The sequence below is a fragment of the Zeugodacus cucurbitae genome, chromosome 2 (genome assembly GCF_028554725.1).
Source record: "Zeugodacus cucurbitae isolate PBARC_wt_2022May chromosome 2, idZeuCucr1.2, whole genome shotgun sequence".
Taxonomy (NCBI): Eukaryota; Metazoa; Arthropoda; class Insecta; order Diptera; family Tephritidae; genus Zeugodacus; species Zeugodacus cucurbitae.
In genome coordinates, this window is record NC_071667.1 from 14,996,477 (window position 1) to 15,022,960 (window position 26,484).

A 26,484-nucleotide genomic window follows, 5' to 3' on the forward strand; every position below is an offset into this window, starting at 1 on the left:
TTAAAAATTTGAACTTATGAAGTAAATTTGCTATTCAAGTAGATGCTGTTTGATGTAGCCCCAAAATTTATATACTATACCTTGATACAAACAAAGTGGAATAAAATGTATGCCTATGCATTGAAGAAGCCACAATTAAATTGTAGATAGAGGTTTAATGAGGAAGCGAACGTCTGAATGAGGTGAGATGACATTCACTAGAGGCAATGAAATACCAAATATGTGTATGTATATAAGAGTGTAAATAAAGCGGTATGTACATTTCACAAGGAATTTGTGTAAAGCTGAGTTTAATGGAGCAAAATTGTTGGCATTTGAACGAACGAATAAATACGTACATATTAAGTAAACCAATTCGAAGTCAGCTATTCGTATTCGTCAAGAAATCAATTTTGTTTATACATATAGCCGTTGTCAGTGAAGCATTAACAATATTCTATGCAAATATATGTATGCAGAGCTTATGCTTGTTATCCATGAATGCCTTTTATTGTTTATTTGAACATTTCTGTATATATACAACCATTACATAAAGCGGTAAGAATGAGCTACTTAACGTGCTCATTTCAACATATCTCATGACCACATATTTGAGAAAAAACTACAATAGTCGAACCTTATTTTGTTATTGAGCTCGAACTAGATTGGTAAAACGAACGCTAAAAGTATACTTTTATAGAATGCATAATAAATTCCTTTCCTCAATCAAATATTGTTTAGCAAATGCTTAAAAAAGCGACAAAAAAAGCCGATTATCTAAATACTATACTTGTATAAATATTTTGAAATGTTTAACCAATTTTATTGGAATCCTACAACGGTTGCTGTACAAATGCAATTAGTTATAAAGTTTTTCCCTTCATGTAGAATTTATAAAAAAGCGCCAAGGTCAGTGGGAACAGTAGCATTTAATTGATTTTCAAAACTTTCTGTGATGGCTTTGCACTTGTGAGACTTGTTGAAAAAGTTGCCATGATATGCATTCTTAATGGAATGTTAGCAATAACTGTAAATCAATAAGTACTGCAATGTGAAACTATGAAGGCATACAACTTCCGCAAATCCGTTTATTCGAAAACGTACAGCAATATTTGTGCAAAGTCATTTAACAGCGGTTAATTGCATGAAAGAAAATTGTAGACAAACCGATTTTGCCACCTTTCACAGGGCTTAACGACTCAGCTTCGACAGATTAAACTTAATAGTCTTCCATGTTGTTTAGACAGCCATTCATCAGTAATGCCAATAGGCTGCAGGATATTTTATCTGAATTTCACTACTTTATCCGTTCAGCAGATCCATTAGAAGTTGTTTTAAAAATTTGAGTAGAGACTGCATATCAGTTAACCGTTTTTGTCATTTTACACAGATTTGAGCTATACCAGCTCAGGTTTTTAGTAAACAATTACAAAGAAATTTTTCTCCGTGAGAAGGTGTTCTTTCCACTGAAATTATATTTTGTGTTCTTATGTACTTGAGCAAACACATATTTACATATTTAAGCGTTAATATATACTGCGTAAGATCTCAAATCAGCCAGCTTTTTTACTTACATACATGTACGCGCTTTATATACTATATGCACGTATTGAAGTACTAAACCCAAAGCTGACGACACGACACGACGTAGCGACGGCTGATTACAAATGTCGCTTTGAAGCCAACGTCTTGAACATTTTGAAGACGGCAGCGACATACCAAACAGCAATTTCATTGTTGCCGTAGTAAAACTATGCAATAAAATTTACATATTTAGTTTAAAGTGAAATTATTTGTACAAAAAAGTAAAAATAGGTTTATTTATTTGTTTTAAATAATCCATTGTTATTATAAATGATATATCAAAGCTATTTTACGCTTCTGGTGGCAAAATAACGTCATACTTGTTAGAACTTTGAATAATTTTACATTTCACATATTAGTGGCAGCGGCATTGTCGTCGGCAAAATTAGAAACATTTCTAATTTGGCTACAGCGAAGACTTCAACCATTTTGTCGTGAAGTCGTGCTGTTGTCTAAAAAACTATGCCCATAGGTACACGTGTATTTTAATATTTGACAGATGTCGTTCGTCGTTCGTCGCTTGTCGTCGTCTATGTGGTCAGCACTTAATTGTATATATATAATATCCGTATGTATATATATGTGTATATACGTGTATATGTACAACATAAAAATATCAAGCAACAAAAGAATACGACAGCACGTTGGAAGAATGAACATAGAGATTAAAGAAAATTGTCGCTGAATCGAAATAGAAGTGAGTCGTCAATGTGCCAAGAGCATACATAATTCTGATGCGAAAAGAAGTAAGTGCGCCTTGCTAATGGTTATTAATTTCACTAAATAGGTAAATACTCACTTTAAGAACTAATAATAAGTAGAGCTTGTATGCTTTTATTTCACAATAATTGTATGCAGTATAAAGATTTATTGTTAAGCACTACATGCAAAGCATTTCGAAGACACCGAAGATTATTTGTACATACTACAGTTTGAGGCAAATATAATTTTTTATACAGCTGTCTTGATTACTTTCTGCTATTGAAAAGTTACTCTTCGTTAGACAAACGATAGTAGTAGCACTTTTAGAGTGTCACTGAGTGTTAGATCCCTAAAATCTAATAATTTTCGGCAATACCTTCGTAGTTAAACCCTCAAATTATACATTAATACTAAAATATATACAACAAATACATACATACATATGTACGTGTACCGCTTACAACGCATTTGAAATGGGGACGCGTACATACACAGGAAGGCCACAAATACCGCAAAACGTTTCAATTAAATTTGCGGTAGAAAAGAGTTTGTTGTGAAATAACCCTATGAACGCACACAAATATATACATACACCAATATTAATTTGCATATATCAGTTAAGCGCTTTAGAGATATGGAAATGAAATGATTGAAACAGGCAAATCTCTTTGCCATCTATATAGGTATGTAACGGGTGATTTTTTTGAGGTTAGGATTTTCATGCATTAGTATTTGACAGATCACGTGGGATTTCAGACATGGTGTCAAAGAGAAAGATGCTCAGTATGCTTTGACATTTCATCATGAATAGACTTACTAACGAGCAACGCTTGCAAATCATTGAATTTTATTACAAAAATCAGTGTTCGGTTCGAAATGTGTTTCGCGCTTTACGTCCGATTTATGGTCTACATAATCGACCAAGTGAGCAAACAATTAATGCGATTGTGACCAAGTTTCGCACTCAGTTTACTTTATTGGACATTAAACCAACCACACGAATGCGTACAGTGCGTACAGAAGAGAATATTGCGTCTGTTTCTGAGAGTGTGGCTGAAGACCGTGAAATGTCGATTCGTCGCCATTCGCAGCAATTGGGTTTGTGTTATTCGACCACATGGAAGATTTTACGCAAAGATCTTGGTGTAAAACCGTATAAAATACAGCTCGTGCAAGAACTGAAGCCGAACGATCTGCCACAACGTCGAATTTTCAGTGAATGGGCCCTAGAAAAGTTGGCAGAAAATCCGCTTTTTTATCGACAAATTTTGTTCAGCGATGAGGCTCATTTCTGGTTGAATGGCTACGTAAATAAGCAAAATTGCCGCATTTGGGGTGAAGAGCAACCAGAAGCCGTTCAAGAACTGCCCATGCATCCCGAAAAATGCACTGTTTGGTGTGGTTTGTACGCTGGTGGAATCATTGGACCGTATTTTTTCAAAGATGCTGTTGGACGCAACGTTACGGTGAATGGCGATCGCTATCGTTCGATGCTAACAAACTTTTTGTTGCCAAAAATGGAAGAACTGAACTTGGTTGACATGTGGTTTCAACAAGATGGCGCTACATGCCACACAGCTCGCGATTCTATGGCCATTTTGAGGGAAAACTTCGGAGAACAATTCATCTCAAGAAATGGACCCGTAAGTTGGCCACCAAGATCATGCGATTTAACGCCTTTAGACTATTTTTTGTGGGGCTACGTCAAGTCTAAAGTCTACAGAAATAAGCCAGCAACTATTCCAGCTTTGGAAGACAACATTTCCGAAGAAATTCGGGCTATTCCGGCCGAAATGCTCGAAAAAGTTGCCCAAAATTGGACTTTCCGAATGGACCACCTAAGACGCAGCCGCGGTCAACATTTAAATGAAATTATCTTCAAAAAGTAAATGTCATGAACCAATCTAACGTTTCAAATAAAGAACCGATGAGATTTTATGCGTTTTTTTTTTTTTAAAAGTTATCAAGCTCTTAAAAAATCACCCTTTACATATATTATACTGTAGTGTAGTAAATTGTCTCATTATTATAACTGAACACTTGAACGGTTAGAATAATTAGCACCCGTGTGTGCATTCACCGCAATTACAGGATTCCATAGCAAACTCCTATACATATACATGTGCACATACCAAATAGTGGTTAGACCACATGCCTATGAGAAACTTTGTGCAACACAAAGCCTTTATGAAAGCTCCCAGTGATGTCTCATGGAATTTGATATCGTCCACGCTTCTGCACCATAAAGCATAACGGTAATGATAAGGGACTTATGGAGTACTGCACTTGTTGCTGATGCTGCGTTGGTTTTCTAGGCTGACATTGGTGTTAATGATGTTTAAAAGATCTTAATTTATATATCTCCTACTAATCTGAATTCTGGTGTTTTTCCTTGGTGAATTAAAGCAGTTTTAGAAGTTTTCAACATAACCTTTGTAAGGGAAGTAGCCGTGGTTATAGAAGTGGATAAAAGAAACAACCCTAGAGAGTTTGGTTGATATAGCTTTACTAGTTTACGAGATACGAACCTAGTAATGGGTTGACCACGCCCACTTTCCCAAAAAAATTACATACAAATATGACCCTTCCTAGTTTCATCCTCTGTACTAAATATTCACTTTTATACTCTCGCAACAAATGTCGCTAAGAGAGTATTATAGTTTTGTTCACATAACGGTTGTTTGTAAGTCATAAAACTAAACGAGTTAGATATAGGGTTATATATAACAAAATGATCAGGATAACGAGACGAGTTGAAATCCGAATGTCCGTCCGAATAACTTGATCAAAAATAAAGATATCTTGATGAAATTTGGCACAAATGTCTCATGGGCGAAATCGGACCACTGTCACGCCCACAAAATTGTAAAAACCGAAAACACATAAAGTGGCATAACTAAGTCATAAATAAAGTTATAAAGTAAAATTTGGTACAAGGGATCGCATTACGCAGGAGCATATATGGATGTAATTTTTTGGGGGAAGTGGGCGTGGCCCCGCTCACTAATATTTTTTGTATATGTCTCGCAAACCAATGAAGCTATATAAAAAAAATGCTTTACGTAGCCTTACGTAGCCCACCACACACCATGAGAATAGTTGAAATCGTATAATAACCACGCCCACCTCCAATCCAAAGGTTAGGTAGAAAACTACTAAAAGTAACGGTTCTTTTCAACGGTTGCTTTGATTTTTTGTATATTTTTGTCACAATTTGTAAAGTTTGGAAGTGTTCAGCCGTGTTGTCAAGAATGCAAAAAGGTAAATTAAAATAAATTTTGTGTAGTGTTTTAGTTTCGTGATGTTTTGCAAAAATGTGTATTGAAAAATAATAAACTATATATTGTCTTATTGTGAAAAAATTATAATTAAATTAAGTGTTTTGAAGAAGTTTAAAAAAGGGCCACACAGTTGTGCGCTTCAGGCTTTGACCTCGCATTTACATTTACCCGCACAATTGTGTCATTCCAGGTCATTTCAATTTGAATATTGATGAGGACGTGCTTTAAGCTCTCCAAATATTGGAAAATTCCGATGCTGACTTTAGTTTTGATGACTCAAATGATGATGCGCTCTGGGAACCACCAAATAGACAAATGAGCGGTTCATCCGAGTCGGATTGTAATGAAACTTCTTCGGATGATGAAATTTTACTTCCAGCTAATCAAGACCCAACTGTAAGTCATGTAAATACAAGCGTATCTGCTCGGGATGAAGTCTGGAAGAGTTTCGGTTTTGTTGACTCGACGCCCCGGCAGCAAACAAGTCATCAAGGAAATATTTTAGTTGGTACCCCCATGGAGTATTTTCAGAATTTTTTCCTGAAGATCATTTTCAGAACGTCGCGTTTTTCACGAATAAGTATCACTTATCTCAGCATGGATGTGTCCTCAATGCTACTGCTGCCGATATTAAAAATCCTTATTGACTCCATATCATAATGGATCCCAGAGTCCGGATGTATTGGGCGGAAAGCTTCGGATTAGCACAAATAAAAAACGCGATGACCAGAGATAAATTCTTTACATTAAGGAACAGCCTTCATTTTGTTGATAGTCTACAGCCTCCGACAAACAAACTGTTTAATATTAAGCCGGTTATAGACTGTGTTACATCTCGATGCCAAGCACTAGCAACAGAAATTACGGAATACTCGATTGATGAGCAAATGATCCCATTTACAGGAAGGGCGTCCATGCGCAATACGTTAAAAATAAACCGAGACCTGTAGGTCTTAAGAACCTTGTTGTTGCGACTTCCAGCGGGCTCGTCGTCGATTTCGAAATATTAGAAGGAGCAGGAACTTTTTCTGACACTGGCTTGGGAGTTGGACTGTCCATTGTCATGAGATTGACAAAACATTTGCCGAAAGGGAGTTTTCTCTATTTTGATCGGTACTTCACCACGATTCCGCTTTTAGAAAAGTTCCTGGAACTCGGCTACAAGGCTACTGGGACCATAGCTTTGGACCGATTGCCTGTGCAGAGGATGGATTTCCCGTTAGACCGAAATATAAATAGAGGAGACATAAGCCAGTTTGTGAAAGGTAATGTAGTTGCAGTTAAATGGCGCGATAGCAAGTGCGTTACGCTAGTATCCACAGAATGTGGAAAAGACCCAGTTGGAGTGGTACAAAGGTGGTGCAAAAAGGAACGCAAGCACATTAATCGTGAAGCGTTACAACGCTAAAATGGGCGTAGTCGACACAGCTGATCAGTCAATGGAATACTGCAGAATTTTTATAAAAACGAAGAAATGGACTGTAAAAACAACTTTTCATTTGATTGACATGGATGCAATGCATGGAGAGAGAACAAAGCCGATGCACTAAAGGCGGGCATGCGACGAAATAATATTAAAGACCTATTTAAGTTTAAATCTGAGCTCGGCGAAGTATTGGCCAAATTAACCGAAAGGCCAATTAATCGATCTGTTCCGTATTGCACATCAACAGCAGAGCCATCTGCAAAAAGAAACAGACCCCTGGATCCTCCCGTTGATGTACGTACTGGTCGGTATGATCAACACCACGGATGTGCCGCGTGAAAGAATGTACAAACAGAACTAGAATAAAATGCTCCAAATGTGATGTATTTCTCTGCCTAACCCAAAATAAAAACTGTTTTCAGGAGTACCACACAGAAAAATTATCGCTTTTAATCAATGTACATGAATATTATAATATTCTCGCAACAATGTTGCTACGAGAGTATTATAGTTTTGTCCACATAACGGTTGGTTGTAAGTCCTAAAACTAAACGAGTTAGATATAGGGTTATATATATCAAAATGATCAGGGTGACGAGAAAAGTTCAAATCCGGATGTCTGTCTGTCCGTCCGTCCGTGCAAGCTGTAACTTGAGAAAAAATTGAGATATCGTAATGAAACTTGGAAGACGTATTTCTGGCACCATAAGAAGGTTAAGTTCGAAAATGGACCACTGCCACGCCCACAAAATGGCGAAAACCGAAAACACTTAAAGTGCCATAACTGAGCTATAAATAAAGCTAAGGAAGTAAAATTTGGTATGAAGTATCGCACTATGAAGCATATGTGGATGTAATTTTTTTGGGGAAGTGGGCGTGGCCCCGCCCCCTTTTTTTCTTGAAATAAGAATTTTAAATCGTACTGCTTTTTCTTTCAATAATATGACCTTAAGACCTGTAATACACAATTGTGCGAGTCCTTTTTCTAGGAATCCTTTTTCGGATAATTGTTTTTCTTATTTTGATTGCATTCAAGATGGTCATATTAGCAACTGTGAGAAGCGCGTTAAAATCTGTAAACTTTAATTTCTCAGGTCTGAAAGGGATAAACCATCAGGAACTACTCGGCCAATTTCAGTCAAATTTGATACATGATACTTTCTTGACACCCTGATAACACGGATGAAAAATGGGCGACATTGGTTCACAAGCACGGCTATTTCCCATATAACTCAATTTTGAATTCCATCTGTTTCGTTCACTTTATAATATATAACCAATGAAGATAAAGGAATAAAACTACACAAATACTGTATTTAAGCTGTGGAATCCCTTGTGGAAAAATTGTCGAAATCGGACTATAACTTTTAAATTCCCCGGTTATCGAACATGAAGAACTCAGTGCCTAAGTGTAATTTTTTACAGAAATTATCAATAAATATTTCAGATATATATTTTAATTTTACTTAGAGGGAATCTTTTTCTTCTAATAGTGTGTCCCTTACCAAATATGGTTAAAATGGGGTTATAACTTTGCCTAGCTCCCATGTACCTTATATTCGGATTATCAAAAATCCGGTGCGCTTTATACCGCATACATCGGTTAATATGTGAGAAATCGTAGTAAAATTAAATGAGCATATAGTTTAGTTTAGTGGATATAATGTACCTTGTTGGTGAAAATTAGTTAAATCGGTTCAGGAATTACCTCAGCTCTCATATGATGATTTTTCACACATTTCATTAATTATGGCTTGCAGCAATTTCGTTTTACTCGTTTACTCCTCATTATTGTGGGAAACAATTCAGGAAATTGTTGTCGCTAAACAGGAAAGTATCTACACGAGTTCATTCAATTGCTTGGAATAGTGCTCACCTTGCCATTTAAATACACACGACTGCTTAATTACAACGAAATTTGTTGCATTTTTCACTACAAGTTTATTACTTGAAAACTTTTCTGCTACGCTCAAATAGCACAACAGCAAAATTGAGGGCGGCAGCAATTTAGTGAGGAAAACGAATTAGCAAAACTTTTATATGTTTGCCTAGAACGCGTCAAATGTCAGATATACCACGTGTATAGGAAAAAAGTTACGTGCAATATGTAATTATAGTTTTTGTGAGCTTTCAATTTGCAACACTTAGCAGCGTACCAAGCTGTTTGCATATAAGTATCTGCATGTGTTATCTTAAATGATGGCTTAACATCGCTGTTTCGCCACCTGCGCTGAGAGTATCATTGTGGAGTGTCCATTGTCAATGTTCGTAGCAATAAATATACATGTGTATTTATAGCAATTTTATGTGTACTACGTGCTGAAATAAAAGAAAAGCGAGTAAGGAAAAAGCTTAATCTCAAATATGTGCAGTTAAACAGGAAGCATATAATGTTAACACATGTTTATTTTTAATACGAAGAAAACTGTACTTTTAATTGAAATGGGTGATTATAGTTTAATTTTAGCACTCTTAATAGAAAAGTTGGATGTAAAATTTTAGTTAACAACACATACACGATATTTCATATTCCACAGAAGGTAAAGACACACTCAAAGAGTGCTGAATAAATAATACAAATCTGGCGGTATAACTAAGAGAAGCGATGCATGATTAAATAAATTCAATAAATCATAGGAAGAAAAATGCAGAGTAAAAACTAAAGTGATCCATTCTTAGCCTTATTCATCTGTTGTTAGCTGACCAAAGTAAATTGCATTTGTTAATGAGTTGCATGAAATATTTATTTTATTTTAAAAAACTTCCAATACTAATGGAACTTATTATACACGAATATATAGAATAGGAAAAATGTCTGTTACCAAATGTAGTGTAACTAAATACTGGCACATGCTAAAAATATGAAATCGGAAACTAGAAAGCATAAAAATAATAATTCTTTCAAATATTAAAAAGGAATATATATATTGTTACGATTGATGTTTTATTTAATTTTGCCCAATTTATTTACCAAGCCTTAACAAAACTATTTAATATGTCTATGAAACAAGGCATGTTTCCATCATTATTGAAAACGTCGTTTATAATTCCGTTAGATAAGAGTGGATTTAGGCTATCTAACGAAAACTATAGGTGAATTGCAAAAATGTCTGCAATACCCAAACTTTTCGAAGCCATTATCACGGAGCATGGAATCTATTCCAAATCCATGCGGATAAGTTAGAGCCCGTTCAAAAACCATTTTTACAAATTGCCTAATTGAATTTGCATTAAGATTCCAGGTTAAATCCTCGTCGATATACTAAATGTTTAAAAATTATAAATGATTGACATAATATTATTCCCGGTAAAATTTCTAAATGAATCAGTTTCATGTTTCTGCTCGCTCATCTAGACAGTTTAGACCCTTATTTTTATACTCTCGCAACAAATGTTGCTAAAGAGAGTATTATAGTTTTGTTCACATAACGGTTGTTTGTAACACCCAAAACTAAACGAGTTAGATATAGGGTTATATATACCAAAGTGATCAGGGTGAAGAGTGGAGTTCAAATCCGAATGTCCGTCTATCCGTCCGTCCGTCTGTACAAGCTGTAACTTGAGGAAAAATTAAAATATCTTGATGAAACTTGGCACACTTATTTCTTGGCACCATAGGAAGGTTCGAAAATGAGCAAAATCGGAAAGCTGCCACGCCCACAAAATGGCGAAAACCGAAAACACATAAAGTGCCATAACTAAGCCATAAATAAAGCTATGGAAATAAAATTTGGTATGAAGGATCGCGCTATGAAGGGGCATATTTGGTTGTAATTTTTTTGGGGAAGTGGGCGTGGCCCCGCCCCCTACTAAGTTGTTTATACATATCTCGCAAACCAATAAAGCTATATAAACCAAACTTTCTGCAGTCGTTTTTTTGCCACTTCCTAATACAGTCCAAAAATGAAAGAAATCGGATCATAACCACGCCCAGCTCCCATACAAAAGTTAGGTTGAAAATCACTAAAAGTGGGTTAACTCACTAACGAAAAACGTCAGAAACACTAAATTTCACATAAGAAATGGCTGATGGAAGCTGCACTCAGATTTTTTTACAAAATGAAAAATGGGCGTGGCGTCGCCCACTTATGGGTCAAAAACCATATCTCAGGAACTACTTGACCGATTTCAATGAAACTTGGTTTGTAATAGTTTCCTTACATCCCAATGATATGTTGTGAAAATAGCCCAAATCGCTTCACAACCACGCCTACTTCCTATATACCAGAACATTGAAGACAATCTGAATCGTTTACTTTACAATATATAAAGTAAGTACTAGTGAAGATATCGGTGCAGAACTTTGCACAAATACTATGTTAATAGTGTGGCAGCCCCATTATAAAAATCGCCGAAATCGGACCATAGTTTTTTAAGGCCCCATATATCGAACACGAGGACCTCGGTGCTTCTAACGTAATATTATGGTTTCCAACTTGCAATGGACTTTATACCATATATATGACGAATATGTGGGTCAAATTGTGTATTATATAATATAAATAAAGTTAAATAAATAAATTGCGAGAGTATAAAATGTTCGGTTACACCCGAACTTGGCCCTTCCTTACTTGTTTTAATTGCAATGAAATCATATGTGTCCAGACATTTTACTTGCTACTAAGAAATGTTTTCCTCCCAATAAAAGTTTTCGTATAAATCTTTGTAAAAAAAATCTGAGTGCAGCTTTCATCTGCCATTTCTGAGAGTTAACCCGTTTTTAGTAATTTTCAACCTAACTTTTGTATGGGAGGTTGGCGTGGTTATGATCCGATTTCTTTCATTTTTGGACTGTATAAGGAAGTAGCTAAAAAACACGACTGCAGAAAGTTTAGCTGATATAGCTCTATTGGTTTGCGAGATATGTACAAAAAACTTAGTAGGGGCGGGGCCACGCCCACTTCCCCAAAAAAATTACATCCACATATGCTCCTTCATAGTGCGATCCTTCAAACCAAATTTTATTTCCATAGCTTTATTTATGGCTTAGTTATGGCACTTTATGTGTTTTCGGTTTTCGCCATTTTGTGAGCGTGGCAGTTTTCCGATTTTGCTCATTTTCGAAAGCAACCTTCCTATGGTGCCAAGAAATAAGTGTGCCAAGACGGACGGACAGACGGACAGACAGACAGACAGACAGACAGACAGACATTCGGATTTGAACTCCACTCTTCATCCTGATTACTTTGGTATATATAACCCCATATCTAACTCGTTTAGTTTTGGGTGTTACAAACAACCGTTATATAGTTTTGTTCACATAACGGTTGTTTGTATCACCCGGAAGTGAAAGAGCTAGAAGTGGACGTAACTTTTAACGATTACTCCTACTAAAATACGACACTGCAACCTGACGAGCATAAGAATTTGACGAAGATAACGCATGGACTGCAGAACGAACGAGTACGAACGCACAATCGTTTTCTAGTCACCAAACGGAAAAGTCTACCATATTTTATCATCAACTAAAATACCTATTAATTTTAATTTATTATTAAACTACATTATAAGTTGGGGGCTCAACCGCGATAAATTTTCGTCAACCGGAGATAGTCCGTTGAAATATTAGCCGGCGTACGTACACATATGGAGAAATACTTGTGTTCCAACAGCAAACACGTTTTTCTTGATTGAAAAAGTGATTCAGTGGCACCAACTACGGATCGCAACTGTTCAAGAAAATTTTTTATTTTTACGAGAATCTTCTATGGGCAGTAGCATCAAACATCGGAAGTGCGAAAGTGAACGTAGTGACTGTAGTCGAAGTTAAGAATAATAAGCAGAGAAACGCTCCGTAACGTCATCAGTTTACGTCAGAAGCGAAAGCATTGCCATAGAAAGTGAACGTAGCGGTTGTAGCAGAGCGTCGCAGCTAAGGGTTATTTATTATGTTATTTACTACTTTACTAGCATACATTCTTTATTCACGGAATTTAGCGCGAATTCTCGCATGTATTCTGCGATACCAAAAATGTATCAGCGCAGCTTTAAGCTCGGCTCGGCTTTGAGCGTCCACTCTACAGGCACCCTAAGTGTTAGTTGAATCATAAAAACAGAGCAGTTTACATCAGCAGCGAAAGCTTAGCCGTTGTAATTTGAAATCTTGCTAAAAGAAGAGTAGACTAGATGCTGAAGGCAGAGAAGTAAGGTAGAAGCTGAATGAAGACAAAATGAAGTTGAAGAAGAAGAAGTTGAAGAAAGCCAAGAGAAGGCGAAGTAAAGAAGCTAATGCACACATGCATTTTATATAGCTGTTATATAGTGAAAAGTAAAGTCCTCTCTCGACGAACCAAAATCAAACTCTATAAGTCGCTCATTATTCCCGTACTGATGTATGGCGCTGAAGCGTGGACGATGACAACATCCGATGAGACGACTCTTGGGGTTTTCGAGAGAAAGGTTTTGCGCAAGATTTATGGTCCTCTAAACATTGGCAACGGCGAATACCGCAGACGATGGAACGATGAGCTGTACGATTTATACGACGACATTGACATAGTTCAGCGAATAAAAAGACAGCGGCTACGCTGGTTAGGTCATGTTGTACGGATGGAAGAAAACACTCCAGCTCTGAAAGTATTCGATGCAGTACACGCTGGAGGAAGCCGCGGAAGAGGACGACCTCCACTCCGGTGGAAAGACCAAGTGCAAAGTGACCTGGCTCACTTAGTGTTTCCAGTTGGCGCCAAAAAGCAAAAAGGAGGAATGAGTGGCGCGCTCTGGTGGATTCGGCTATAATCGCTTAAAGCGGTTCCTACGCCAAATATATATATATATATATATATACATATATACATTTTTATGTTGTAAACATAAACTATTTTAAAAATGACAGTGACGACTTTAAAAAATAAGTTGAGAGAACTGAGACTAGGAGTAAGTGGACGAAAACATGAACTGAGGGATAGACTTCTCTAAAATTTAGGCCTGGTTGACGACGGTGATGATGACGAAAATGAAGAGTGCGTTTTTCAGTCCAATCAGTCTGAATGCGATTTTGGAAAAAACGAAAAAACGGACTGAGCCACCTACACCAAAAGGTTGTGCGCATTTAGAACTTATAGACATTGAAGAAAGTCTTTCAACTTTTGATGGAACAAATAGGTTCGATATACAGAAATGGATCACCAAATAGAAGAAAATACTGAAATAGTTAATTGGAATGACGTACAAAAATTCGTTTATACAAAACAGTTCTTGAGGGGTGCTGCAAAACTTTACGTGGGTAGTCAGCTGGGCTGCGCGATTAGAATTGTTTAAAATTAGCACTAACTAATGAATATCGGAAACAAGTTATTAGCAGCAGATGTGCATAAGATGTTGGGCTAAAGGACAGAAGAAGCAGTGTGAATCGTATCGTTAATGCTTATACATATGTGTTGATGGAGATAGGCAACTCAATTCGGTTGAACGAAGAAAGTTTGTTGGAGTATTTTATAGATGGTATTCCGGGATCTAAGTATAGTAAGGCTATTCTCTACCAAGCCAAAACTGTGACGAAACTTAAAGAACAGTTAGTAATTTATGAAAAAATCAAGCAGGAACCAAAAGTTGAAAATCTAAAGAAAGGGGATGTTTACAATAAAGTTAAACAATATAATTCCAATTCTTCGTTGCCAGTAAGAACCGATAAGAGATGTTATAAATGTGGTGAACCTTCGCACTAGAGATTGTGCGTCTATGCAATTTAAATTCTTTAAGTGTCAGCAGATTGGGCGTATACCTTTTGAGTGTAAAGTAACAAAATGTGAAAACACTAAGCGAGAACATGGTCGTGTAAATTCTGTTGATGAACTTGCAACATTTAATTTAAAATTTAAGAAGGTACGGATTTGTAATGTTGAAATAAGCGCCTTGATCGATACTGGTTGTAGCTTATGTTTAATGAGATGCGACATATTTAATAAATTTTACACATGTATAAAGCTAATACCGGAACAAAAGCAGTTATTTGGTATTGGTTCTGCAAAAATATCAACGATATTTATAGATGTTCAAATTGACTAGAGTATGGTAGTAGGAACAAATGATATTAGCTACGAAGTGATTCTGGGTAATGTAATATTCAAACATTTTGATATGTTGGTTCGTAAAAATGGGGTTGAATTTAAAGAAAACGTTACTGTGTCGGTTAATGATAATAAGGCAGTCGAAAATAGCGTAAAAGATGATACCGTACAAACGTATTCTAGTTCTGATTTAATGACCAACATTTTTTAAATTCATGTTTAACATTGATATTAAAAATCAAGATCATAGTCTTAATTAACACACCTTAATAAAAAATCAGCAAACGCGTTAGACCAGATGATCAAACAATATAAAAAGAAAGATAATAGCTCACCAGTGAATATGAAAATTATTCTTATCGATGATGTTCCCGTTTACCAACCACCATGTAGGGGAGAGGAGCAACAAATCATAGATAAGCAAGTCACACAGTGGTTAACTGAAGGTATAATACGTTCTATTTGCTTGAACTACGCTTCGCCTATTGTACTCGTGTCCAAGAAAAATAGCACAAGACGACTTTGCTGTGATTATCGTAAGCTAAGTTTGGAAATAGTATGGGATAATTTCCCAATGACTTTAATTGACGACGTACCAGTAGCACGTACCAGTAGATGAGAGTTCTCGCAAATACACAGCATTTGTAACTCATAATGGCCAGTATGAATTTCAATATGTACCTTTTAGCATATGTAATTCACCAGCAGTATTCTGTCGCTATATTCACGCAATATTAAAAGATTCTATTCGAGATGGAACAATAGTTGCATATATGGATGATTTAGTAATTCCAGCAAAAACCGAAGTTAAGAAAAGTATTGAATTTAGCTTCTGATAAAGGACTGAGGAGAAAATGGGAAAAATGTCAATTTCTTAAGAAGAAGATACAATTTTTAGGCTATATTGTAGAAAAGGGAAAGCAGTGAACAAATTTCCATTACCGCAGACTGGGAAGGCATTACAGAGTTTCTTGGGTTTAATGTCTTATTTTCGTTGTTTTATTAAAAAATTCGCATTAATCGGAAAACTTTTATCAGACATACTAAAGAAAGACGCAGAGTTTAAAATGGGTGACGAATACTTAATTTCATTCCAACAGCTGAAGATAGCTCTTACTCGCGATATTCTTCTCCAAAAGAATATCGGAAGAAAAAAAGTTTTACTCAGTTCAACAATTCCAGAAAAACAACCCCTGCAGAACAGAAATATCATTCGTATGAGCTGGAAGTGTTAGTCATAGTCGAAGCGCTTAAGAAGTGGCGTGTGTTTGTGATGGGATCAAATTTTAAAATTATTACTGACTGTAACGCTTTTACGATGAATTTACAAAAAAGGGACGTACCTTTACGTGAAGCCCGATGGGCAAAGTATCTTCAGGAATATGATGAGACATGTAGACGCTCTTAGCAGGATTTCCTGTTTGATGAAGGAGGATTCATTAAGGCATCGACTTAAAGAGGCACAAATAACAGATATGTGGACGAAAGCGGTTGGAAAGATTTTGGAAGAATTTTTACATTCCTCAACTAGAGAAGAAAGTTACGGAAGTTGGAAAGAGTTGCATTGCATGCATTGTTGCCAATTCGGAATCCGTTAAAAAAAGATGGTTTCTTAACACCAATAGATAAAGAGGATAAGCCTCTGTTCACATACCACATAGATCATGTTGGACCTCTCACGGCGACTCGAAAGCAGTTTAACTATATACTCGCAGTTGTAGATGCATTTTCGAAATTTGTGTGGCACTATCCCACAAAAGATACTGGTACTGATACGGTGATCGATCGATTGACGAAGCAAGAAACCACGTTTGGCTATTCTAGAAGCATCATAACAGACAGAGGTTCTGCATTTACTTCACACGCTTTTGAGGATTATTGTACGAAAAATCATATCCAACATTCACTCCTTACTACTGGTGTACCAAGAGGAAATAGTCAAGTGGGGCGGAAAGAAAACCCAAATCATTGGTACAAATCTATAGGTAAAGTTCAACAATACATATATAACACTGCTCCGAAAAGCACAAAGATAGCACCATTCAAACTGTTGACAGGATGTAACATGAGACTTTCAGAATCACTATGATTAGAAATTATAAAAACGGAAGCGATTGAAACCGGACGTAACGAAGCACGACAAATAGGCAAAAATAAAATTTTTGCCATTCAAAAAGAATATCGTCGAAGTTATAACCGTAAACGCAAGGAAAATTTAAAATAACAATCTCAACGACCTAGTAGCCATAAAACGCACTCAATTTTTATGAAATTGAAATTGAAGAGAAAATACATTGGATCGTATAAAATTATTGACAAGTTACCACACGGGCGTTACAAAGTACAAAAGCTCGATGAAGTTGAGGGACCTAATTTGACTTCGACAGTGACGGAGTTAGCATAAACTAAAATATCTATTAATTTTAATATATTATTAAACTACATTATAAGTTGTATTGAATAAATTCGGTTTGTCATCAAACATACTCCGTCTTTGAATACAATATATTAATTGAGTTCGTTATTTGTCATTAAATATACTACGACTCTACATAAATGATCAGGATGACGAGTGAAGTTGAAATCCGGATGTCTGTGCGTCTGTCCGTGGAAGTGATAACTTGAGTAAAAATTGAGATATAATGAAACTTAGAATACATATTTCTTGGCACCCTTAGGAGGTTAGTATTGAAAATGGGCTGACCATTGCCACGCCCACAAAATGGCGAAAACCGACAATCTATAAAGTGTCATAAAATTTGGTATCAAGGATTGCATTAGGGAGGAGCACATTTGGATGTGATTGCTCTTGAAAATAGGGCGTGGCCCAGCCCCCAAATAGGTTTTTGTATATATCTCGCAAACCAATTAAGCTATATAAACCAAACTTTCTGCAGACGTTTCTTTTAGCCACTTCCTTATACAGTCCAAAAATGTAAGAAATCGGATGTGAACGTGGTTTCACATCCCATACAAAGGTTATGTTAAAAATTTGTAAAAGTGATTTAACTCATTAATGAAAAACGGCAGAAACACCAAATTTTACAAAAGAAATGGAAAATGGGCGTGGCGTCGACCACATATGAGTCAAAAACCATATCTCAGCAACTACGATGGAATATTGGCGAAATCGGTTCACAACCACGCCTACTTCCCATATAACTTAATTTTGAATTCCATCTGATCCATTCACGTTATAATATATACATTAGGAACCAATGAAGATAGCGGAATAAAACTTTGCACAAATACTGTATTTGGGCTATAACATCACTTGTGGAAAAATTGTCAAAATCGGACTATAAATTTTCAAGGCCCCGGATATCGAACATGAAGAACTCAGTGCCCAAGGGTAATTTTTCACTGAAAATATGGGCAAATCTCTCAGATATTTTAATGTAATTTTGAGGGAATTTTTTTTATAATAGTTTGTCTCTGTACCAAAAATTATTAAAATCGGGTCATAACTTCCCCTAAATCCCATATACCTCATTATAGGCTTTTCAAAAATACGGTGGGTTTTATAAATCAGTTAATATGCGATATATCTTAGCAAAATTAAGTGAGCGTATAGTATTCGATATATTGTGTGTTGGTGGTGAAAATGAGTGAAATCGGTTCAGGAATTACCTCGGTCCCCATATAATGATTTTCGTTATTCTATTGGACTTTATGCTGAACATATGGGTCAAATTGTGTGTTATCTTAATAAAAATTTAGCAGTAAATTGAGAGAGTATAAAATGTTCGGTTGCACCCGAACTTAGCCTTTCCTTACTTGTTATTTTTATACTCTCGCAACATGTTCACATAACGGTGGGTTGGAAGTCCTTAAACTAAACGAGTTAGATATAGAGTTATTCGTGTTTCTTGGCATCATAGCAAGGTTGATTTCGAAGATGGGTGAAATCGGACCACTGCAACGTCCACAAAAGCGCGAAAACCGAAAATACATAAAGTGCCATAATTAAGCCATGGAAGTAAAATTTGGTACACAGGATCGCACTATGAAGGGTCATATTTGGATGTAATTTGTACATACAGTGGGGCTTCCATAACTCGAACTTCTATAACTTGAAGAACTCCATAACTCGAACGCTTCAATCAAACTTTTTGGTCAGGACACAATACAAAATTAAAAATCTTACCATCGAGGAGGCGATACTATTGAACGGTGGCGAACAAAAAATATAATGTTAGACTTATGGATTGCATAAATCATCTAACAAAGGTATGGGATATACACATCAAGAGCGAATAATAGCAAACTGCAACAAATAAAATTACAGGATACATGTTTTAATGCATGTACATAAAACTGCATGGGGAGTCAATAAATAAAACAGTGTATAAATCTATATTTTACAGTTTTTTGAAAATTTATACATATGTTTTAATGAAAATTCTCTAACTCGAAGTTTTTTTGTGGATTATGGTGATTCGAGTTAGAGAAGTTCCACTGTATCTCGTAAATTACTAAAGCTATATCACCCAAACTCTCTAGAGTCGTCTCTATTAGGTACTACCTCATACAGTCTAGAAATGGGGGAAATCGGATTATAACCACGTCCACCTCCCATACAAAGGTTATGTTCAAAACAAGTAAAAATACTTTAATTCAGGAAGGAAACACACCAGAAACCAGAAAGAAGGTACGGAAGTGCTGCACTCAAATTGGTATACAAAATTTTAAATGGGTGTGGCTCCGCCCACGTATGGGTCAAAAACCATATCTCCGAAACTACTTGACCAAATTCAATGAAATTCGGTTCATAACATTTTTCTTGCATTCCAATGATATGCTGTGAAAATAGGCCAAATCGTTTCACAACCACGCCTACTTCCTATATACCAGAACTTTGACGTCGATCAGAATCGTTTACTTTGCAATATATAACGCATAGTGTAGCATCGCCCTTCTAAAAATCGCAGAAATCGGATCATAAGTATTCAAAAACCCATATATCGAACATGAGAACTCAGGACTTCTAATACATATATTAACCAAAATATGAGTAAGTTTTTCAGATATTTTGAAGAAATTCAGAGGGAATACTTTTCTTATAAATGAGTGAAATCGGGTCATAACTTCCCCTAGATCCCATATACCTAATATTAGAGTTTTCAAACTTTCAATGAACTTTATACCAATATGCCGAATATGTGAGTCAAATTGTGTGTTATATAATATTAAAAGATTATTAAGTATGTTGAGATATGTATTTATGTATTTGCAATTTTCTCAACTGTCAATATACATATATTAGAGTGTCACTGTTTTAATCTCCATAACAAACTGTGCAAGCTTTCACTGTAATTTGCATTCATTCTAAATGCGCATCAGGCTTTTTTTTTTGCAGAATGGTGAAGGAATGCGTGCTTTTTGTACTAAATTACAAATTCGAAGTATAAGTACTAATCGAAAATGGTTGTACTCAACTTAAGCGGTATTTTGTAGTCTATTGACCTATCATTAGCATTTAGTTTTACCCACTCGAACTATAAATTTTTTGTTAAGAGCTCTCTTAGTGTGCAAGTTCTGGGACAAATCATATTCCATCACGTTTCGCTTTTTTAAACATCCAAACTACAGCGCCACCTGTCGAAAAAATCGGAAATCAACAACCAGCTATCTATTTTCTGTGTTGCAAACATTTCCGTCAAATGTTTTCCACATTATTTTATAAAAAAACGCCAACTGTTTCAGAAGTGAATTTGCAATTCAGAAAAATGCATTAGTTACATTTTTTCCATTTGTATGATTGATAGCTTTAACTGGAATTAAATTAAATTGAAAAAGTGGGCGTGGCCCCACCCTAAATAAGTTTTTTGTATATATCTTGCAAACCAATAAAGCTATATAAACCAAACTTTCTGCAGCCGGTTCCCTTACATACCCCACCATACGCCATGAAAATAGTAGAAATCGGATAATTACCACGCCCAGCTCCCATACAAAGGTTAGATTAAAAATTACTAAAAGTGCGTTAACTCACTAACGGAAAATGCCAAAATGGCAGAACGAAGCTGCACTCAGATTTTTTTTACAAAATTTAAAATGGGCGTGGCGTCGCCCACTTATGGATCAAAAACCATACCTCGGGAACTACTCAACCGCTTCCAATGAAATTCGGTATGTAATATTTTCTTGACAACCTCATAACACGAGTGGAAAATGGATGGAATCGGTTCACAACCACGACAACTTCCCATATAACTCAATTTTGAATTCCATATGATTCCTTCACTTTATAATATATACATAAGGAACTAATTAAGCTAGCGAAATAAAACTTTACAGAAATACTTTTTATGATCTATGACATAGCTTGTGAAAACAATGTCGAAATCGGACTATATCTTTTCAAGACCCCGGATATCGAACATGAAGAACTCAGTACCTAAGGGTAATTTTTCACCGAAAATATCGGTCAATCTCTCAGATATTTTAATTTAATTCAACGGAAATTTTTTTCTTCTAATAGTGTGTTTCTGTTCCAAAAATTATTAAAATCGGGTCATAACATCTCTTAGCTCCCATACACCTAATTATATGTTTTTCAAAAATACGATGGGCTTTATTCCGCATACATATATTGGTTAATATGTGAGATATCTTAGCAAAATTAAGTGAGCGTTTAGTCTTGGATTTAGTGTACCTTGGTGGGAAAATGAGTTAAAGCGCTTCAGCAATTACATCAGCCCTCATATTACCATAAATGGTGATTTATTCGACTTTATGCCGAATATATGGGTCAAATTGTGTGTTATCTTAATACAATGCAACTATATCGATAAATTGCGAAAGTATAAAATGTTCGGTTGCATCCGAACTTACCCTATCCTTACTTGTTTGTATTATATTATATCTTTCATTTTATTCTCTCTTTAAAATTTTATATCATACTACCACAGACGACTGTTATAAAGAAAAAAAAACTCGCAAAAAACAACAATTGTTTCAGAAGTAGCTTTGCTATGCAGAAAAATGCTTTAATTACATTTTTCCATTGCATATTGCCTTAGCATAGTTACACATTTAACTCTCTGAATTTCACATAAAACTTCCGTTTTCACGTGTCTATTGACTGCATGACGAGTGGCAAATTAAATTTTCGCAGCTTGTTAACTTTACACTTTTTTTTGCCATTCGATATGTGCCCAGGCATTCCCTTTGTAGTTTCTTCCATGAACAAGCTTGCGCTATTTGATTAATTTCATGCGATTCAAATGCACTTCAATTCAATTCATTTTCCAACAATTTGCAACAAGTGTTAACACAGCGATAGATTTACTGCAAATTGAACGGGCGGTGTTGACTACGCGACACTAATGGCCTTCATTGTAGTAAACTTATGCACCAGCAGAATCAATCGCCAATTCAATCAAACATTTATACAACTTTTAAATTCACACACACATACACGTTAGCAGTCTTTTCATATTTTTTTTTGCTTGTTTTCACTTGGCTACAATCATGCCACGTAACGGCATGTACACAATTGTAGTTACAATGATGTTGCTGTGGTGTGCGTTTCCTTTTTTACTTCGGGTGCCGTCGATTACTATGAATTGACGCTGATTGTTGTCTACCTCGTCCATGTTGATGTATTCCTTCGCTTTGTTTTTTTTTTGTTTTTTACCCATTTTATATGCCAGAACTTGTTTGTTTAGTTTGCGCACTCTAGCTCTAGTCAGCAAGCTTTGCTGACTTACGCTCTGATTTGTTGTTTGAATTTTATAAAGTATTCATGAGGCTCTTAGAAGCATACAACTAAAACCAATTAAATTCTTGGTACCGTTACGCAAAGTAAACGAGCCTGTTGATTTGGTAAGCGAAACATTTGGTTGTCTTTATTTATGTATTGTATGTTAATTTCTTTGGAAATATTTATGCCACTAATTAAGGTGGAAAGAAAGCCTATAAAGAAGTTACAATGTTGTCACTTGTGCAGCTACAATATTCGGACAATTAATACTTAAAGCAATGCTGTTTTACGGAACACCTCATGTCGCCGTTATGATCTAATACAAAAAAATATTCTTTTCGATGTCAAGAAACTCAAAAGTTAAAAACACAGAAAAAAGTTTTGCCTCATTGAAAATTACATTTTAAAAGTCCACTTGAATAATCAAAATCATTATATACAGTATATGAGAGCTGAGATAATTCCTGGGTCGATTTCAATTATTTTTGCCACTAAGTTGCATTATAACAAAGATTTTACGTTCACTTGGTAAAAAACCAAATTACCAAAGTTAAAAAGTTGGTACAGAGGCACATTATTATAAGAAACCCTTATCCTTTCAATTTCTTTAGAATATATGAAAGATTTGTCGATATTTTCGGTAAAAATTAGAAACAAGCACTGAGGTCTTCATGTTCGATATCTGGGGTATTGAAAAGTTATAGTCCGATTTCAACGATTTTTAGGCAGGTGATGTCACACCAGAAATTCAATATTTCATCCAGAGTGGGTTGCACTGTAGCTCAGCATGTATTGTTCAGCATCAAAGATGGTTTGCGACAAATTTTGTCGCATGAAAATACATGAATAGTTCGACGGACAAAGAAATGAGTTTTTGTTTCGTATTCGGCGGGGCTTGTCACGTATGAATCTATGGGGTGTTGTCTTATCAGTAAATCTCTAAATTATTGTAAAATATTTTCTGCCTATACAACAATATCGTGAGCAAATACAAAAGTTCATATAATATCGTTCTATAATAGTTATAACTACCCATTATAGGTTATGAAGGGTAGTTATTTTCGAAATCCCCATAAAGTTTTATATCACTTTGATCATCATCATCCATTTAGATAATAATATATCTAAATTTATTCATAAAACTTACCTGAAAACTATGATTTATATTCTTAATACTACATTCAGCAGTGCACAAATCGGATAAGTCGATTTCATCGAACACTTCACTCTGCAAATAAATAAGTAAAATTGAGAAATTGGTAAAAATTCTGTGAAAAACATCCTGTTTTAAAGTGAATTTTGTGCGTTATAACTAGAATTAAATTGAAACGAAAACAAAATCAATGAAGCTTGTTTTATTACAACATAACCAATTTAACACCGACAATAGGAAAATATTTATTTTTAATTGTTTTGATAATAGAAAAATGTTGCAACAACTGACAACAACTGCCACATATCACAACAGAATGTCGCAATGCATCAACAACAGCAGCACACATCCGTGAAACGGTTGTCATAGCAGTTTATAGCAGCTGTCGACAGTAGTGCTGTTGAGCAGCAGTGACAGCAAATCGTAAAAACATCAGTTAACTATGACGACAGCAGCAAATTGTGCTATATACAGCATTGCCGCCTTTTCAGTTCGTTCTTTTTTTTCAGCATATACATATTGTTGCATATCAATTGGTTGCTGGATTAAAATGTTTTAGGTCAATATTGAATTGGCTTTAAATTTCATGGCGATGGGAAGAGTAGAAGTACTTATGTACTTTCAATGTTCGCTACGAAATGGAAAAAGGGTTTTTTTAACATTCAGACTGCATAGACAAAGGTGATTGTGAATAAAGCAGTATTTACAATATACTAAAAAATTCTACATTATACATACATACGTATATATACATATATGGAACAATTGAAGCGATGAGCAACACAACTCGAATAATTCAGAATAAAAGTTTCGCACTGCTACAATAGTTTGTGTATTTTTTTGGCGTTGAGTATATACGAGTAACTAGTTGGTGGTAGTGCCGTTGATATTTCAATATTTTTCAAGTACTTATCGTTGGTCATGATGTTATTGTTAATGTTGATGTTGATGTCTCCACTATGCATTGTTGTTGTTTTTCCACCGCTTTGCTTGTGTGAGTCCTCGTGCTGTTTGAGCCTGTTAAGGACTGAGCAAGGCTAGAGTATGCTTAGCCTGCATTTGAATAATAGCTATCAAACTTTTGACATGCTATTTTTAAGGAGCGAACAAGCGAACACAGAAAAATCCAAAAAATTGTATTTTGCATATTTTTGATCGTTAGTGCTATTAGAACAATCTTGACAAATACTGTTTTAACATAGGTAACATTATTTGAATTATATATATTTGAAAATATTACTTAATATATTTTTACTATACATGGGTATACATAACAGAGATGTGAACATCTGAAAGTAATAATACAACTGTGTATATTTTAAATGGAACAGTTGAATTAAAATACTCTTATAAAATTAGTTTTTAAATATTCTATTTTAAATAAGCACAATAACCTTGATTTAATATATCCTGTTGGGCTTGATAGAAACAAAATACCAGACTTAATAGATTTTGCTGTAGTCAAAAATATAGATAGATCGCTTATGACAGCAGATCATTCCCCTGTATTTATAAAGGTATGCGAACAGCCCACGGTAGTTGAGCCAAAAGTATCTCTAATATCTTTTAATACTAACTGGTTGAAATATAGAAAATATATCAGTAGCCACATTAATATCGACTTAAAAATAAATACAGGAAGAGATATTGATGAATGCATAATACAATACAATGATATAATAACTAATGCAGCTGTCTTGGCAACACCAAAAAGAAACTTTAAGGTTTTTAGAAACATCACTAATAATGAAATAGAAAAGATTGTAAATGAGAAAAGACAAGCGAGACGTGAATGGCAGTTAAGTCGTTCCCCTTTAACTCTGCGTCATTTGAACTCTACTGCACGTAAGTTAAAAAAAGCACTTAGAAGAATACAACACTGAAAATTATACAAGGGACCTGTGATCAAATTCTAGCAAGTAAAATACTCTTTGGAAAGCCCAAAAGTCTTTTAAGCCATCAGTGGATTTCAACATGCCTATAAGACAGTCAAATGGTAATTGGGCGCGTAGTAATGAGGAAAAGACAAATTGCTTTGCAAATCACCTATAAAAGGTATTTCAACCCAATGGCCCAAAAAACTATTTTAAGTTGCCAACTTTGCCCAATACCGCAAACGAGTCAAGCGTGTCTATTAGGACGTCTACTTATGAAATTACTAGGATCCTAAAAGAGCTAAATCCGAAAAAGTCTTCAGGACACGATAATAATAATCCAAAAATGTTAATTGAGTTGTTACCCAATTTTGTGGAAAAAGTCACAGATCATCATGAGAGATAAATCTGGAAAAGACTTAACACAACTGTCTTCCTACAGTCTACAGATATTGACATCCACTTTTTCGGATGACATAGCTCTAGTTAGCCGTTACAAATGCCCTTTCAGAGCATCAAGAGTATTAGAGGAGCACATAACTTTTGTCGCAGAATGGCTAGCCACCTGGCGTATAAATATTAATGAGCAAAAATGCAAGCATGTTACATTTTCTCTAAGACCAGAAACATGTCGGACAGTTAAAATAAACAATGTATTAGTACCCCAAGCGAATGAAGTAACTTATCTTGGGTTCACCTGGATAGAAGGCTTACGTGGCAGAAACATAACAACTTGCATGAAGTTAAGAGCAGCAAATTTAAATTGGT

General features: G+C 35.4%; 1 protein-coding gene across 2 annotated transcripts in view; it reads right to left on the minus strand.

The window, feature by feature from the left end:
• The window catches only part of LOC105218642 (diacylglycerol kinase eta), a 129,114-nt gene that overhangs the window by 49,876 nt on the left and 52,754 nt on the right, over nt 1-26,484 (minus strand). For both annotated transcript variants that reach the window (XM_054235876.1, XM_054235875.1), the window contains exon 2: nt 23,837-23,917. The gene's annotated coding sequence lies outside the window, so the exon portion shown is untranslated. The remainder of the gene's footprint in view (nt 1-23,836; nt 23,918-26,484) is intronic.